Source organism: Phyllostomus hastatus, unplaced genomic scaffold (assembly GCF_019186645.2).
Source record: "Phyllostomus hastatus isolate PE091 unplaced genomic scaffold, TTU_PhHast_1.1 phas_scaffold_200, whole genome shotgun sequence".
Taxonomy (NCBI): Eukaryota; Metazoa; Chordata; class Mammalia; order Chiroptera; family Phyllostomidae; genus Phyllostomus; species Phyllostomus hastatus.
In genome coordinates, this window is record NW_025334016.1 from 7,637,201 (window position 1) to 7,652,804 (window position 15,604).

General features: G+C 36.5%; 1 pseudogene; it reads left to right on the plus strand.

The window, feature by feature from the left end:
* The first annotated feature begins 4,091 nt into the window (after nucleotides 1-4,091).
* Nucleotides 4,092-4,624, plus strand: LOC123832788 (annotated as a pseudogene).
* Nucleotides 4,625-15,604: the final 10,980 nt, after the last annotated feature.

Consider the following 15,604-nt stretch of genomic DNA (forward strand, 5'->3'; position numbering starts at 1 on the left):
GACATTTTATTCTTTTAACTATGTTTCTCTATTTTTTTTTAAGTTTTATTCTTCTGTTTAAAGCTATCCCTTTAACATTTCTGGTATACCACTTTGTTGATTATAAATTCTTTTAACTTGTTCTTGTTTTGGAGAGCACTTTATTAATTTAAAAAATAGCCTTTTTGAGTAAAGTAGTCTTGGTTGTAGGTCTTTGCTTTTCATCACTTTGAAGATTTCATGCCAATCTTTTCTGGCCTGAAATGTTTCTGTCAAAAAATTATCTCACAGTCTTATGGGAGCTTTGTGTAGGTAACTAACAGTCTTTCTCTTAAACTTTTTAAAGTTTTCTCTTTGTCTTAACTTATTCCATTTTAATTATGATGTAATTTAGGGTGGGCCTTTTTGGGGTCATCTTATTTGGGACTCTCTAAACTTCTTGGACTTGTGTCTTTTTCCTTCACCAGGTTAGGGAAGGGTTTTTTGACATATTAATTTATTTTTTATTGTTGTTGTGTTATAATTGTCTCAATTTCTCCCCCTTTTCCTTTTTTATTGTTATTCAATACAATTGTCTGTCTTTCCTCCTCACCACATCCCCCCCACCTCAGCCATCCCCATCTCCCTCCCTGTGTCCACCCACTCTTGGTTTTGTCTATGTATCCTTTATAGATGTTCCTGAAAACCCTTCCCTGTTCCCCCCCATTACCTCCTCTCACTCCCCTTCTAGTTATTGTCAGTTCGTTCTTAATTTCAATGCCTCTGGTTATATTTTGCTTGCTTGTTTGTTTTGTTAATTAGGTTCCTCTTAAAGGTGAGATCATATGGTATTTGTCTTTCACTACCTGGCTTATTTCACTTAGCATAATGTTCTCCAGTTCCATCCATGCTTTCACAAAGGGAAGGAGTTCCTTCCTTCTTTCTGCTATGTAGTATTTCATTGTGTAAATGCACCACTGTTTTTTGATCCGTTCATTTACTGATGGATACTTAGGTTGATTCTAGCACTTGTCTATTGTAAACTGTGCTGCTCTGAACATTGGGGTGCATAGGTTCTTTTGGGTTGGTGTTTCAGGGTTCTTAGGATATAATCTCAAAAGTGCAATTGCCAGGTCAAAAGGCAGTTCCATTTTCATTTTTCTGAGGAAATTCCATACTGTTTTCTACAGTGGCTGCACCAGTCTGCATCCCCACCAACAGTGACTAGGGTTCCCTTTTCTGCACATCCTCTCCAATGCTTCTTGTTTGTTGATTTGTTTATGAGGGTCATTCTCACCAGTGTGAATTGGTATCTCATTGTGCTTTTAATTTCCATCAATCTAATGGCTAATGATACTGGGCATCTTTTAATATGTCTTTGGGTCCTCTGTATGTCTTCCTTGGAGAAGTGTTTGTTCAGGTCTTTTGCCCATTTTTTAATGACTCCAAGAAAAAAACTACTCAACCTAATAACTGAATTAGGAAAAGCAGCAGGATACAAAGTCAATCAAAGGCATTTTTGTACACCAACAATAAAATATCAGAAAGAGAAATCTAGAAGAATCTTCATTTGCTATAGCAAGAAGAAAAGTAAAGTACCTTGGAATAAACCTGATCAAGGAAGTAAAAGACCTATACTTAGAAAATTACACAACACTAAAGAAATAAATTAAGGAAGACACAAGCAAATGGAAGCATGTACTATGTTCATGGATTGGAAGAATTAACATCATGAAATATCCATACTACCCAAAGCTATTTATAAATTCAACTCAATCTCTATTACAGTACCAATGACATAATTCACAGATGTAGAATGAACATTTCAAAAATTTATATGGAACAATAAATAATCCCAAATAGCTGCAGTAATTTTGAGAAAGAAGAGCAAAGTAAGAGGATTACAATACCTGATATCAAACTGTATTACAAAGCCACTGTAATCAAAAAAGCCTGGTAGTGGCACAAAAATAGGCACAAGCCCAATGGAACAGAAGAGAGAGCCCAAAAATAAACCCAAGTGTCTATGGTCAATTAATATTTGACAAAGGGGGCAGCAGCATAAAATGGAGTAAAAATACCATCTTCAATAAATGGTATTGGGAGAGCTGGACAGCTACCTGCAAAAAAAAAAAATGAAACTCAAGCACCAACTTACACCATACATAAAAATAAATTCAAGGTGGATAAAAGATTTAAATATAAGTCATGACACCATTAAAGTCCTAGAGGAGAACATAGGCCAGAAAATCTCAGATATTCCATGCAGCAATATTTTCACTGATATGTCCCCTAGAGCAAGGGACATAAAGGAAAGAATAAACAAATGGGATCTCATGAAAATAAAAAGCTTCTGCATGGCTGAAGAAAGCAGCCTTAAAATGAAAAGTGAACCAACAGTATGGGAAAACATATTTGTCAACGATACCTCAGACAAGGGTTTGATCTCCAAAATATACAAAGAATTCACACAAGTCAACTCCAGGAAGACAAACAAACCAATTAAAAAGTGGTTAGGGAAGTTTTCAGCCATTATTTCTTCAAATAGATTCTCTAACCCTTGCTTTCTGTTCTCTTTCTGGTAACCCTTGATGCAGATGTTGTTGTGCTGCATGTTGTTCTAAAGATGCCTTAAACTATCATCATTCTTTGTAATTCTTTTTTCCTTTTGCTGCTGTGATTGGGTGGTTTTTCAACTTTGTCTTCCAAATCACTCATTCAGTCCTGTGCTTCATCAAGCCTACTGCTTATTCCTTCTAGTGTATTCTCCATTTCAGATATTGTATCTTTTGTTTCTGACTGGTTCTTTTTTATGGTTTTGAAATGTTTTTTAGCATTCTTATAACCAATTTTTTGAACTCTATCTAGTAAAGTGCTTGCCTCCATTCCATTTCCTAAGTGTCTCTTTTTTTTTGTAGATTTCTCCTGTTCTTTCATTTGCTGCATATTTCTTTGGATCCCCATTTTGGCTGCCTATTTGTGTTTGTTTCTATGTATTAAGTAGTTATTCTGTGACTCCCAGTATTGGTAGGGTGGCCTTAAGTATCAGGTGTCCTTTTAGACCCCATGGCATGGTCTTGTTGATCACCTGATCTGGGTGCTCTAGAATATCCCTTGTGTGAGTAATGTGGGCCCTCTATTGTAATTGAGTCTTGATTTCAATTGACCCACTCATGTATGAGGTTGACCCTTAGGTTTTCTGGCTGTATGTACTTCAACTAATTTGTACAAGCTTGTGTGCAGGTGCTGACCACAAGAATTTCAATTCATCTCAGCAGAGTCTGGTGCCTGCCAAAATCCCCTTTTGTTTGAAGCTGACCACTGGGTGTGTTGATCATAAGCAAGTGATCCTTTTGATTTTTCCTCCTCTGCCTTCTTCCTCACCACTCTCTCTCACTTTGTGGTGGTCTTGGAGGATGGACTCCTGATCACACTAAATGCTACAGGCAGACTTACTGGTCACATTGCCAGTATAGTTGTCATTACTTCATCATAGAAGAGTTTTCAAAGGGTCATATAATCAGTGTATTTAGGGAGAAAGAGGCATAGGTAGGTGGAAGAGTTCACCATTTTTTCTATTTCATATGTTATAGCTCTTCTAGAAATAAAATGTCTAAAAAACTACAACTCTAAAGTTCAGGTCCCTGATGCATTTAAAGTACTGAACAAAGTCCAATATTTTTTTAGAAAAGTCAGTCTGTTTCAGGGAACTGCACACAGTGCTATGGGTACTGGGGTAACCAAACTTACACAAGCAAAGAGATATTCTCTCAAAGAGGTCAGTTTATGATTTACTCTTTTTCCACTGAGATGACTTTATATCTTAATTTTTATTTTTTGAGAATCTTGTTCTGACAGCATGAAAAAATTTAAATAATAATACCTTAGAGAAAATATTAACTCAAAAATAAAGTATTGTCTCTGGTTACACATTTACAGGAATCAGAAAGAAATTTAGATGTTCACAGGGAAAACAATGAACATGGTCAGGTGTCAATAAAGTGGGCTTAATGCTGGAGTTAAACTCTGTAATTAGCATTAACTGGCTTCTTCACCACTTCTGCAGTTTATATACAAAAATTGACTTGGTGCTCTTCCCTTTTGCAGCTACCATACAAGCACCAGCAATCAAGATGAAGTTCAATCCCTTTATTACTTCCAACCAGAGCAAGAACTGTAAAAGGCAATTCAATGCACCTTCCAACATATGCAGGAATATTATGTTTTCTCTTCTTTCCAAAGAACTGAGAAAGAAGTACAATGTTTAATCCATGTCCATCCAAAAGGATGATGAAGTTCAAGTTGTTCTGGGACATTAAAAAGTGCAGCAAATTGACAAAGTAGTCAAGGTTTACAGGAAGAAATGTGTCATCTTCATTGAATGAGTGCAGTGGGAGAAAGCTAATGGTGCAACTGTTCATGTGGCATTTATCCCAGCAATAAACAAATGGGACCTCATGAAAATAAAAAGCTTCTGCATGGCTAAAGAAAACAGCCTTAAAATGAAAAGTGAACCAACAGTATGGGAAAACATATTTGCAATGTGGTTATCATTAGACTAAATCTAGACAAAGACCACAAAAAGATCCTTGTAGATCCAAATTTCACCAAGTAGGAAAAAAAAGGCAAATAGAAGGAAGAAACAATTGAGAAGATGCAGGAATAAAGTAATATTCATAAACAACTTTCATTAAAATCTTAAAATGAAACAAACATTGACTGGGCAAAACAGGATTTTGCCTTGTGTGATTTTGGTAGGGTGTTTACATAATTTATCATACAAATTGGGATGATTTTGAGAATAAAACCAGTTCTGCTAATAATTAATCCAAGGCAACATGTATAAAGTGGGACTGTCTTGGATAAACCTGAAAGCACAATCTCCATAAACTTGGGAAATACAAGAAAGACTTTTGTACTAAAATAAAAAAAAAAGTATCACAACTGCTGGGCACACTGTTCACCATGAGGGCCATTACAGAGAATCCTTTTAATGTGCCATAACTTCAAGTAGAGTAGCACTTGTTTTTAGAAGATACACTTTCATATAAATAAGAATATACATTTCTTCCTTCTTGACAGGTGACACAAATCAAAGCACTGAATAAAGAAGAACTTTTAAAAGGAAAAGGAGAGAGGTGAAACATCACTAGGCCTTGTTTTAGGAGGACTGGGCTGGTAGGGTACACTTGTTGGGGAATCATAATGGAACTAAGTTTCTGACTCCAACCAGGTCATATAAAGGAGTATATGAGAAGTCAGAGGGCAAAATTCATTTAGGGTACAAACTTTTCTTATGCTATCCCAGACAACCTTTCTTTTATTAAAATATATATTTTAAAAGTTTTATTTATTTATTTTTAAAGAGAGGAAGGGAGGGAGAAAGAGAGGGAGAGAAACATTAATGTGCGGTTGCCTCTCATGTGCCCCCTACTGGGGACTTGGCCCACAACCCAGGCATGTGCACTGACTGGGAATTGAACCAGTGACAATTTGATTCACAGGCTGGCAGTCAATCCAGTGAATCACACCAGCCAGGACCCAGACAACCTTTCTTATATTAAGGTATACCCATTGTGTGTTCAGTGCTGTCTCAGATAAAAGAGTATTAAAATGGAAAGCCTAGAGAGAGAAGCAATGGAAGTTTATTGAATTTGATAGTTTACTTTCACTGGATAGAGCAGAGAAACATTAAAAAAAGTAATAAATAAAATCATTAAATTCATTTTGCTAGAGGTAAAAATCTAGTGAATGAACTTGCTGTGATATCATTTTCCTAAAGAGGTCTTCTAAAGTCTTATTTTTTTGAGTTAGTGTTGCTGCTTGATTTTGAGGGGGTAATATCTGTTTGGGCTGGTATAACAAAAATACCATAGACTGGGTAATTGAGGCATGGAACTCAAAATGCATGTATATTTAATTTCTATCTTCTTATTCCCAGGAAACTGGTACTGCATAATTTAAACTAGCTTTTGTTCATTTTATTTTGAAATGGTTTTAGATTTACAGAATATTGCAAAGATAGTACAGAGACTATCTATATATCCCACACTTTTTACTTATATTAATATCTTATATTACTATGGCACATTTGTGACAATTGAACAATTATCAATACAGTATTTACTAAAGTCTGTACTTTATTCAAGTTTCCTTTGTTTTTACCTAATGTTCTTTTTCTGTTTCAGGACTCCATCTAAGATACCATATTACATGGAGTCATCATGCCTCCTTAGACTCCTCTTAGCTATAATATTTTCTCAGACTTTCTTTGTTTTTAAAGACCTTTACAGTTGTGAGAAGTACTGACAAAGAATTTTGTAGAATGCCCTTCAGTTGAGTTTTTTTCTGATGTTTTCCTTGTGATTGGACTGGGGTTACAGGTTTGCAGGGGAAAGATCACAGAATTAAAGTGCCTTTTTCATCACATCATGCCAAGTATACAACTATCAACATGACTGATCACTGGTGCTGTTGACCTGAATCATCTGGCTGAAGTTTATTAAGTTTCTTCACTGCAAAGCTACTCTTTTTACTTTCCTTTTACATACTGTACTCTTTAGAGTCAAGTCACTAGATGTAGGCTGCATTTAATGAGTAAAGGCTTATGCTCTGTGTCCTTGAGGTGAAGTAGCTACATAAGTTATTTGGAATTCTTCAGCAAAAAGGATTTCTCTATTTTCCCCCTTTATTTAGTTACTTGTTTGTTTATTCATTTATTCAATCATATGAGGGGGAACCCCCAAAATGAAATTTATTTACAAAAAATGTGTACTTATTCTTACATGTTTGAACTTTAATTACCTTCAAAGTACTCTCCATTTGATGCAATACATCTATAGAGACTTTTTCTACTGCTCAAAAACAGTTTTAGAACTCTGATTTTGATGCCTTTTAGTGCTTCTGCCATTTTTTTGTTTGTTTCACTGCTTCCACATGGGTAAAATGCTTCCCTTTCAGGACTTTTTTCATCCAGGGAAACAAAAATAAAGTCACTGTGGGTGAGATCAGGTGAATAGGGAGGGAGGAGCTTGGGGATCATGCCATTTTTGGTCAAAAATAGCATGGGCAGCTGTGCTCATAAATCACTCATTGTAAAATGGGCAAATGCGATGAAAGAGTCTTCAAAAAAATTCACTGAAGCCAGAGCCTTTCACAACAATGCCATCTGGCACAGTGACACAAATGGGTTCTTAGAACATTCACTTAGTGGGGGAATCCTGTATTACAAGGGGCTCACCCTCCAGAAGATAATTCCATTTTTTTGAGGTTGCCTCTCATACGTATGCGGACCCTGAGAATGAATATACCTACTAAGAATTGTTATGGGGGGGAGGGGCTGAAGTTAAAGAAAAAAAGAATCTAGAAACTATTTTTATACAGAGGTTTTTCATGCAAACCACACTTCAGGGAGAAGGCTATGCTAGGTGCCTGCCTCCTGCATTAAAATGCTTCCCTGCCCTATATTTCTTCTGCCATCTGAGCCAGCCCTTACAGACAGTTCCTGGAATTCTATTTCAACCACTAGGGCTCAGACTTTCCCTGTTTACATGGAACTTCACATCTATATCCCCATTAGTATTTTTATCAATCAGAGCACATCAGTAAACGAATGCATCAAAAAACTATGGTACATTTACATGATGGAATACTATGCAGCAGAAAGAAAGAAGGAGCCTCTGCCTTTCGTGACAGCATGAGTAGATTTGGAAAGCATTATGCTAATCAAAATAAGCAAGGTGATGAAAGACAAATACCATATGATCTCACCTTCAAGTGGAACCTAATCAACAAAACAAACAAGCAAGCAAAATACAACCAGAAACATTGAAATAAAGAACAAACTGACAGTAACCAGAGGGAGGTGGGAGGGGATAACAGGGGGAAAGCGGGGAGGGGTTTTTAGGAACATGTATAAAGGGCACATAGACAAAACCATAGCGGGGTAGGATCAATGGGAAAGGTGGGGATGACTGGAGTGAAGGGGAGTGGTAGGCGGAAAATGGAGACAACTATATTTGAACAACAATAAAAATGTGAAGAAAAAAGCTGTCTTATTGCTGGGAGGGAGGAGTATGAGAAGGTGGAGGAGGGTATAGTATAAGGAGTTAAATAGTGATTACAGAGACTTGACTTTTGGTGGTAAACACATAATACAGTATATAGATCATATGTTATAGAATTGTCCACCTGTGACCTATATAATTTTTTAACCATTGCCACCCCATTATATTCAATAAAAAGGAAAAAACAAACAAACAAACAATCAGAGCAGCTCCATTCTGACCATTCAGGAAAGTACATTCTGGACCAATCAAACTGTGAGAATTTGTAGTCCTCATTTGCGTAAGTACAGATAAGTCAGGGACCAGGGGCATGGATTTCTGTGTATATATTCTGGTAAATCAGCTCCTTTCTGGCTCCAGGATTGCACTTTCCCTTTCCACCAATGAGTGAAGACTGCATTTCCCTCTGGTTGGGACTGGAGCTGTAACACCAAAGAGCAGAGCAGAGCTCACTTGCTTAAGTGGCAGAGAAGAGCAGATCAGTGCAGGGTGTAGGGGAGCAGACCTGAGTAGACTAAAGAGCACAGCAGAGCTGTGTAGCTGGAGAGGACCTCTCCCTGGGGCCACTTCCTGGCCATGCTGTTCCATACCTACGCTTCATAACTGAACTCTAAAATCATTGGGCTGATCCTCAGCCATGCCCTTTTCACAGCCATGTTGTATCACAGTTGAGCTGTTTGCACTGAATAAAGTTTCCTTCCTTCACTGCACCCCAAATTGAGTATTCTTGTTCACAAAGAATTGGCACCAATGACCATCAGTTGACATAGATCAGTGTGGACTCATGGATATTTATTTTATAATTTGGGTTATAATGTAACACTTATTTTGTTGTTCAGTTTGTTCCAGCCTTAGTCATTTGAGAGCTCTTTTTGGCAGATTTCTGTGTACTTTGACATAACCCATTACTTTTAGTGGTTAGTTTTGTTTGAGCAATTCTTTGCTCCTTGGCTATCAGATACTCCAGGTTCATCTTGTGTATTTCCTTCCCAAGTCCTAGAATCTGCAATTTACCCAAGGGACCCTGGATCTTTCATTGGAGAATAGTACTAGAAACTAAGATCTGAATTTCTAAATTTGTTTTAAAAGAAATTTTAAAGGAGTCTTTTCGGTTGGTATGTTACAAGCAGTGTTTACATTACCTAGTTGTTTTTATACTTATTAAAGAAATAAATTTTCAAGATAAGTAGAAATGATGTAAAACAATTCTTTGGATGAAAAGATGCAAAAAAAATATTGAGGATTTTATGAAAAGTTTGAATTTCACTTTAATATATCCAAACAAGAATTTGAGAAGTTGAATAAAGATTAAAGATAAGAAGGGGAGAAGGGTATCTCAGAATGGCATGCAGGTGTTTTATTCATTGACTGATTGATTGTACTGATATTTTGCTGGCCTATGCAGTATTTTTAAAGCATTTTAAAAATATTTTCTTCACTTCAAGTTAAATCCTGAACTTTCCATAGGGTGAAAAAGTGATGTTTCTATTCCTAAATGTTACTGTTTCTATGGCAACACCAGAATTTTCATAGGTTAGACTTAAGAGTCCCAAACTAGGTGGAAAGGAGTAAAATACATTTCTTTAACTGAAAAGACATTTATTTGTCTTTAACAAATATGTATGTATGAGTCAGCTTTAAGTTTTATGGCTAGTATAACCGTGGACAAATTATTTAGCCTGTCTAGACTCATCCCCTCATCTGCAGAAGTGTAGGAACTATAATTCTACCTCTATAATTATTAAAAAGTAAAATGACATGCATAAAAGTCTTAGCAAAATATATAAATAAAATAAATTCTGATAGATGCTTGTTACCTTTCAATGAATAGAGGGAGGCATTTGGTCATGGTGGCCTGTAGGTATACCAGAGCATTATAGTCAGTACTTTTGATCTTGAGTACCATAGTAGGAGACTTCAGTATAAGTGAAATGAACCCTAACTCCCTGATTTTTGTCCATTATGAAGTCCCTTTCAGGTGGAGAAGTGGTGGGGGGTGGGTAATGGGAATGCACCTTAGAGAAAAATCACATTCACATTGCGGTCAAAACATTTCTAAAATAATTTTAAAAACTGACTCAAAAGTCTTGGTATTCACTTAGTGCTTTTTTTTCTGTTTCAGAAGTAGAACAGATTCCCAAGAAAAATTTATTGTTTTACTTGACTGATATTAATACAATATCCCCAGGGACACATTTTCACAGTCTGGAAACAGACCCATTATTGCACTGCAGTGGGGTGAGGGAGGTAGGTATGGGAGGAAAGATAGAAGTTATTGGTCACTAACCACTTGGTTGATTCCAAATGACCATAGTGTACTGTTGTTAGTGATCAGGGTGTGTTCATTAAGAAGGTAATTACGGTCTATATGACAAAGTAATTTTAGTTTAAATTTTACAATGAAGCATTTGTGCAAATTTATCCCCCCCTGAAACCATCTTAGCTGAGAAGTCTTACTGTGTTAGGAACCACAAGACTGCTAAACAGAAACAGTCTTTAATATTTAATAATAAGGAGGTTGTAGCTTTTAAGGATATGCTGTCATCTTCTGAAAATGCAAGCCTTGTAACTCTGGAGATCAAATAACACATGGCTTCTGTCTCTCTTCTTTTCTTTGTAAAGTATTTCTGTAAAAGTGCCCCCATCATACACTTCCCTGAAATAAAGTGAAATGGAAAAAGCATATCTAAGAGTAATAGAAGCAATCTCTATTCTAACAATAACATTACCTTGTTATTTGGAAAATTACTTCTCTTGAGTTGGTTTTTTAATTTTGAAAGGGTATCATCAGGACTAACACCTCAAACTAATAACTGTTAACCTCACATCTACTCCTCTTTTCAATGTGTCTCTGTGCTATTTTATAACTATTTAAATTTCTTACTCTTTTATCCAAAGCACTTCATTTTCTTTTCTGTTATAGCTCTAGTCATACACACACAGCAGTATAGTTATTTACATATGCTAAGGATATTCTTTGCTTGCTTATACTCCTATAATCTTGATAGTACCCAATATATTATAAGTGCCTGATTATTTTCCTCATTGAATTGATCCTTATGCTTTTAACCTTTTTCTGATTTTTAAACAAATGATGTGGAAAAAGAATTTGATATGGTGCAGCATGCATTTATGATATAAAACACTCAGCAAAGTGGGAATAGAGGGAGCATTCCTCAACATAATAAAGGACATATATGAGAGACCTACAGCCAACATCATACTCAATGGGCAAAAACTAAAATCTTTTCCACTAAGATCAGGAACAAGACAAGGCTGTTCACTTTCACCACTTCTATTCAATATAGTACTGGAAGTTTTAGCCACGGTGATGAAACAAGAAAAGGAAATAGAAAGCATCTAAATTGGAAGGGAGGAAACAAACCTGCCATTGCAAATGGCATGATAGTGTATGTAGAAAATCCTACAGACTCCGCTAAAAAACTGCTTGACCTAAAAAATGAATTTGGCAAAACAGCAGGATATCAATATCCAGGAATCAAAGACATTTTTTGTACACCAACAATGAAACAGCAGAAGAAGAAATCAAGAAAAATATTCTATTTAATATAGCAACAAGAAAAATAAAATACCTAGTAATAAACCTCATGAAGGAGGTAAAAAACCTGTACTCAGAAAACTACACAACACTGAAGAAAGAAATCAAAGGAGACACAAACAAATGGAAACATATACCATGTTCATGGATTGGAAGAATTAACATCATCAAAATGTCCACACTACCTGAAGCAATTTATGGATTCAATGCAATATCTATTAAAGTACCAATGGCATATTTCACAAACATAGAACAAACACTTTAAAAATTTTATGTGGAATCACAAATGACCCCGAATAGCTGCTGCAATTTTGAGAAAGAAGAGCAAAGTAGGAGGGATCACAATATCTGATACCAAACTGTATTACAAGCCACTGTAATCAAAACAGACTGGTACTGGCACAAAAATAGGCACATAGTCCAATGGAACAGAAGAGAGAACCCAGAAATAAACCCAAGTGTCTATGGTCAATTAATATTTTACAAAGGAGGCAACAGCATAAAATGGAGTAAAAATACAATCTTCAACAAATGGTATTGTGAGAGCTGGAAAATTACATTTGAAAAAATGAAACACAAGCACCAACTTATACCATACACAAAAATAAATTCAAGGTGGATAAAAGATCTAAATCCAAATCATGACAATTAAAGTCCCAGAGGAGAACATAGGCCAGAAAATCTCAGATATTCCCTGGCTGGTGTAGCTCAATGGATTGAGTGTGTGCTGTGAACCAAAGTGTCGCAGGTTCAATTCCCAGTCAGGGTACATACCTGGGCTGCAGGCCATGACCCCCAGCAACCACACATTGATGTTTCTCTCTCTCTATCTCCCTCCCTTCCCTCTCTAAAAATAAATAAATAAAATCTTAAAAAAAAAGAAAATCTCATACATTCCATGCAGCAATATTTTCACTGATATGTCCCCTAGAGCAAGGGACATAAAGGAAGGAATAAACAAGTTGGATCTCATCAAAATAAAAAGCTTCTGCATGGCTAAAGAAAACAGTATCAAAATAAAAAGCGAACAAACAGTATGGGAAAACATATTTGCCAATGATACCTCAGATGAGGGTTTGATCTCCAAAATATATAAAGAACTTACACGACTCCACTCTAAGAAGACAAGCAACCCAATTAAAAAATGGGCAAAGGACATGAACAGGCACTTCTCCAAGGAGGACATACAGAGAATCCAGAGACACATCAAAAGATGCTCAGTATTGCTAGCTAACATAGATGAAAAATTAAAACTACAGTGAGATACCACTTCACACCTGTCAGAGTGGCCATCATAAACAAAGCAACAAACAACAAGTGTTGGGGAGGTTGTGGAGAAAAGGGAACCCTACTCTACCGTTGGTGGGATTGCAGACTGGTACAACCACTATGGAAAGCAGTATGGAATTTTCACCAAAAACTAAACATGGATCTGCCTTTTGACCCAGCAATTCCACTGCTAGTATTATATCCTAAGAACCCTGAAACACCAACCCAAAAGAACCTATGCACCCCAATGTTCTTAGCAGCACAATTTACAATAGTCAAGTGCTGGAAGCAACCTACTTGCCCATCAGTAAATGAATGGATCAAAAAACTGTGGTACATTTACACAACGGAATTCAATGCAGCAGAAAGAAAGGAGCTGCTACCCTTTGCAACAGTGTGGATGGAACTGGAAAGCATTATGCTCATTGAAATAAACCAGTTGGTAAAAGACAAATACCATATGATCTCATCTTAACAGGAACCTAAACAACAAAACAAACAAACAAGCAAAATGTAACCAAAGACACTGAAGTAGAGAACAGGCTGAGAGTGACCAGATGGCAGAGGGGAGGGAATTTCAGGGCTAAAGGGGAAGAGTTTGCAGGAACAAGTATAAAGGACACATGGACAAAAATAAAGGGAGGGGTGAAAATGAGAGTGAGGTGGGGAGGGCTGGTGGGGTGGACTGGGATGGGAGTAATAGGCAGAAAACTGTACTTGAACAACAATTAAAATAAAAAATAGAATGAAAAAAATATATAAAATTTGTGTTTACTCCCACCAGGAAACAATATGCATTATGGCACTGCATAATCTGCTACTTCTCCCAAAGCTGGTATCCCTTCTCAGTACCCAGGCATGAAACTGGGGTATATCTATTATTTCTTACTTCAGACTATCAACTGTCTTCCTCAGGACCCTCACTGCTACTGTTCACTTTTAAGCCTTAAACCTAAGGTCCACTCAGAAGCCATCAGATCAAAGTTTCTCACAGTTTCTTTTCCTGTGGTTCATCAGAATCTTACTCAAAAGGATACCTGTTACTCTGCCTAGACATGAGCAAATTCTGGAGTTGGTCATATGTGTCTGCTCCCCAACACTGCATTCTCTGAAATGTTCTTTGAAAGAATTTTTTTTTATCTTCCCTAAATCACCTTACAAAATAGTTGCACAGTACATATTTTCAAAACTCGAGCTCAGATTTGCAGTTACATTTTCACCAGAGAATATTTTAAAAGGTTTTAAGCGCCCTGGCTGGCATAGCTCAGTGGATTGAGCGCGGGCTGCGAACCAAAGTGTCACAGGTTCGATTCCCGGTCAGGGCACATGCCTGGGTTGCAGGCCATGACCCCCAGCAACCGCACATTGATGTTTCTCTCTCCCTCTCTATCTCCCTCCCTTCCTTATCTAAAAATAAATAAACAAAATCTACAAAAAAGGTTTTAAGTTATTTAGAAAGAACCCAAAATGTCAAAAAAAATAATATTTAAAAAATACTCACAGTGTTCTTCCTAATTCTAAAAATCAGAACCTTAGTGTTGGATGTTAAAGATGTACAGGGTATTTCTTCCATTTTTATCTAAAAAAAATTTCTTCCCTCTTTCTACCTTCCAAACATTGACCCTTGGCCTCAAGGTCCCTTCATTTCTGAACTGGAGATTTTACTGTGACCTTATTCCAAGAGTCAGAGAAGCCACAGACAAGTCAAAAAATCTGAATGGAGAACATGTAACATGTCATCAAGAATAAGGTTTCTTGCTAATGCTGGAGGAAAACGTTATTAAACAAGATATGAAAAAATGGTCACTTAAGTAGAGTTCCCATGTTTTCTTCATGTTTTTCTATCTTCACCCAAGGACATGTTTATTGATTTTAGAGAGAGGGGAAAGGAGGGAGAGAAACATCAATGTGAGAGAGAAGCATAGATCAGTTGTGTCTCACATGCCCTGACCAGGGACCAAACCCACAACCTACGCATGTGCCTCAACCAGGAATTGAACCTGAGACCATTTGGTTTATGGGATGATGCTCTAACTAACTGAGCCACACTGGATAGGGAAAACCAATTTAAACATTTAGTTCATGTGGGACAATTATTATTATCCCCATTTTCATTAGGGGAGCCTGTTGTTTAGATACATAAAAAAATTGTATGTGGTCACACAATTAGTAAACAAAATATCCAGGATTGAAACAGGTTTTTCTGATTCCAAAAACCTATACTTTAAACTTACACCACATTCTCAAAGTCAGCATTATCTGAGACCATTTTAAAAACTGAAAATTATCAGATCCAATTCCAAACCTACTGAATTAGAAACTCTGGGGGTGAGGCCCAGAAATCTGTGTTTGAAAGAGCCCACAAGCAGATTCCAATGCATGCTGAGGTTTGAGAACCAATACTTTCAACCATTATTCAGTTACACTTAATGTTATTTATTGATTATGCCAATTACATAAAATTAAAATATGTCATCAAAATTAAGTTTAAATTATTAAATAATAGGTGTATCTTTAATAGATTTATTGAAGTATAATCACCATATAATAAACTGAACATCTTTAATGTGTACAATTTGAAAAGTTTTGACATGTGTTTACACAATAAAAGTATTACCATGGTCATGAGAGTAAACTTATCTATCACTCCTAACTTTTCTTCACGCTTCATGGAAATCCTTCACTTCCACCCATGCCCAATCTATCTCCACAATCAACCATACATGTCTTTTTTGTTATTATAGATTAGTTT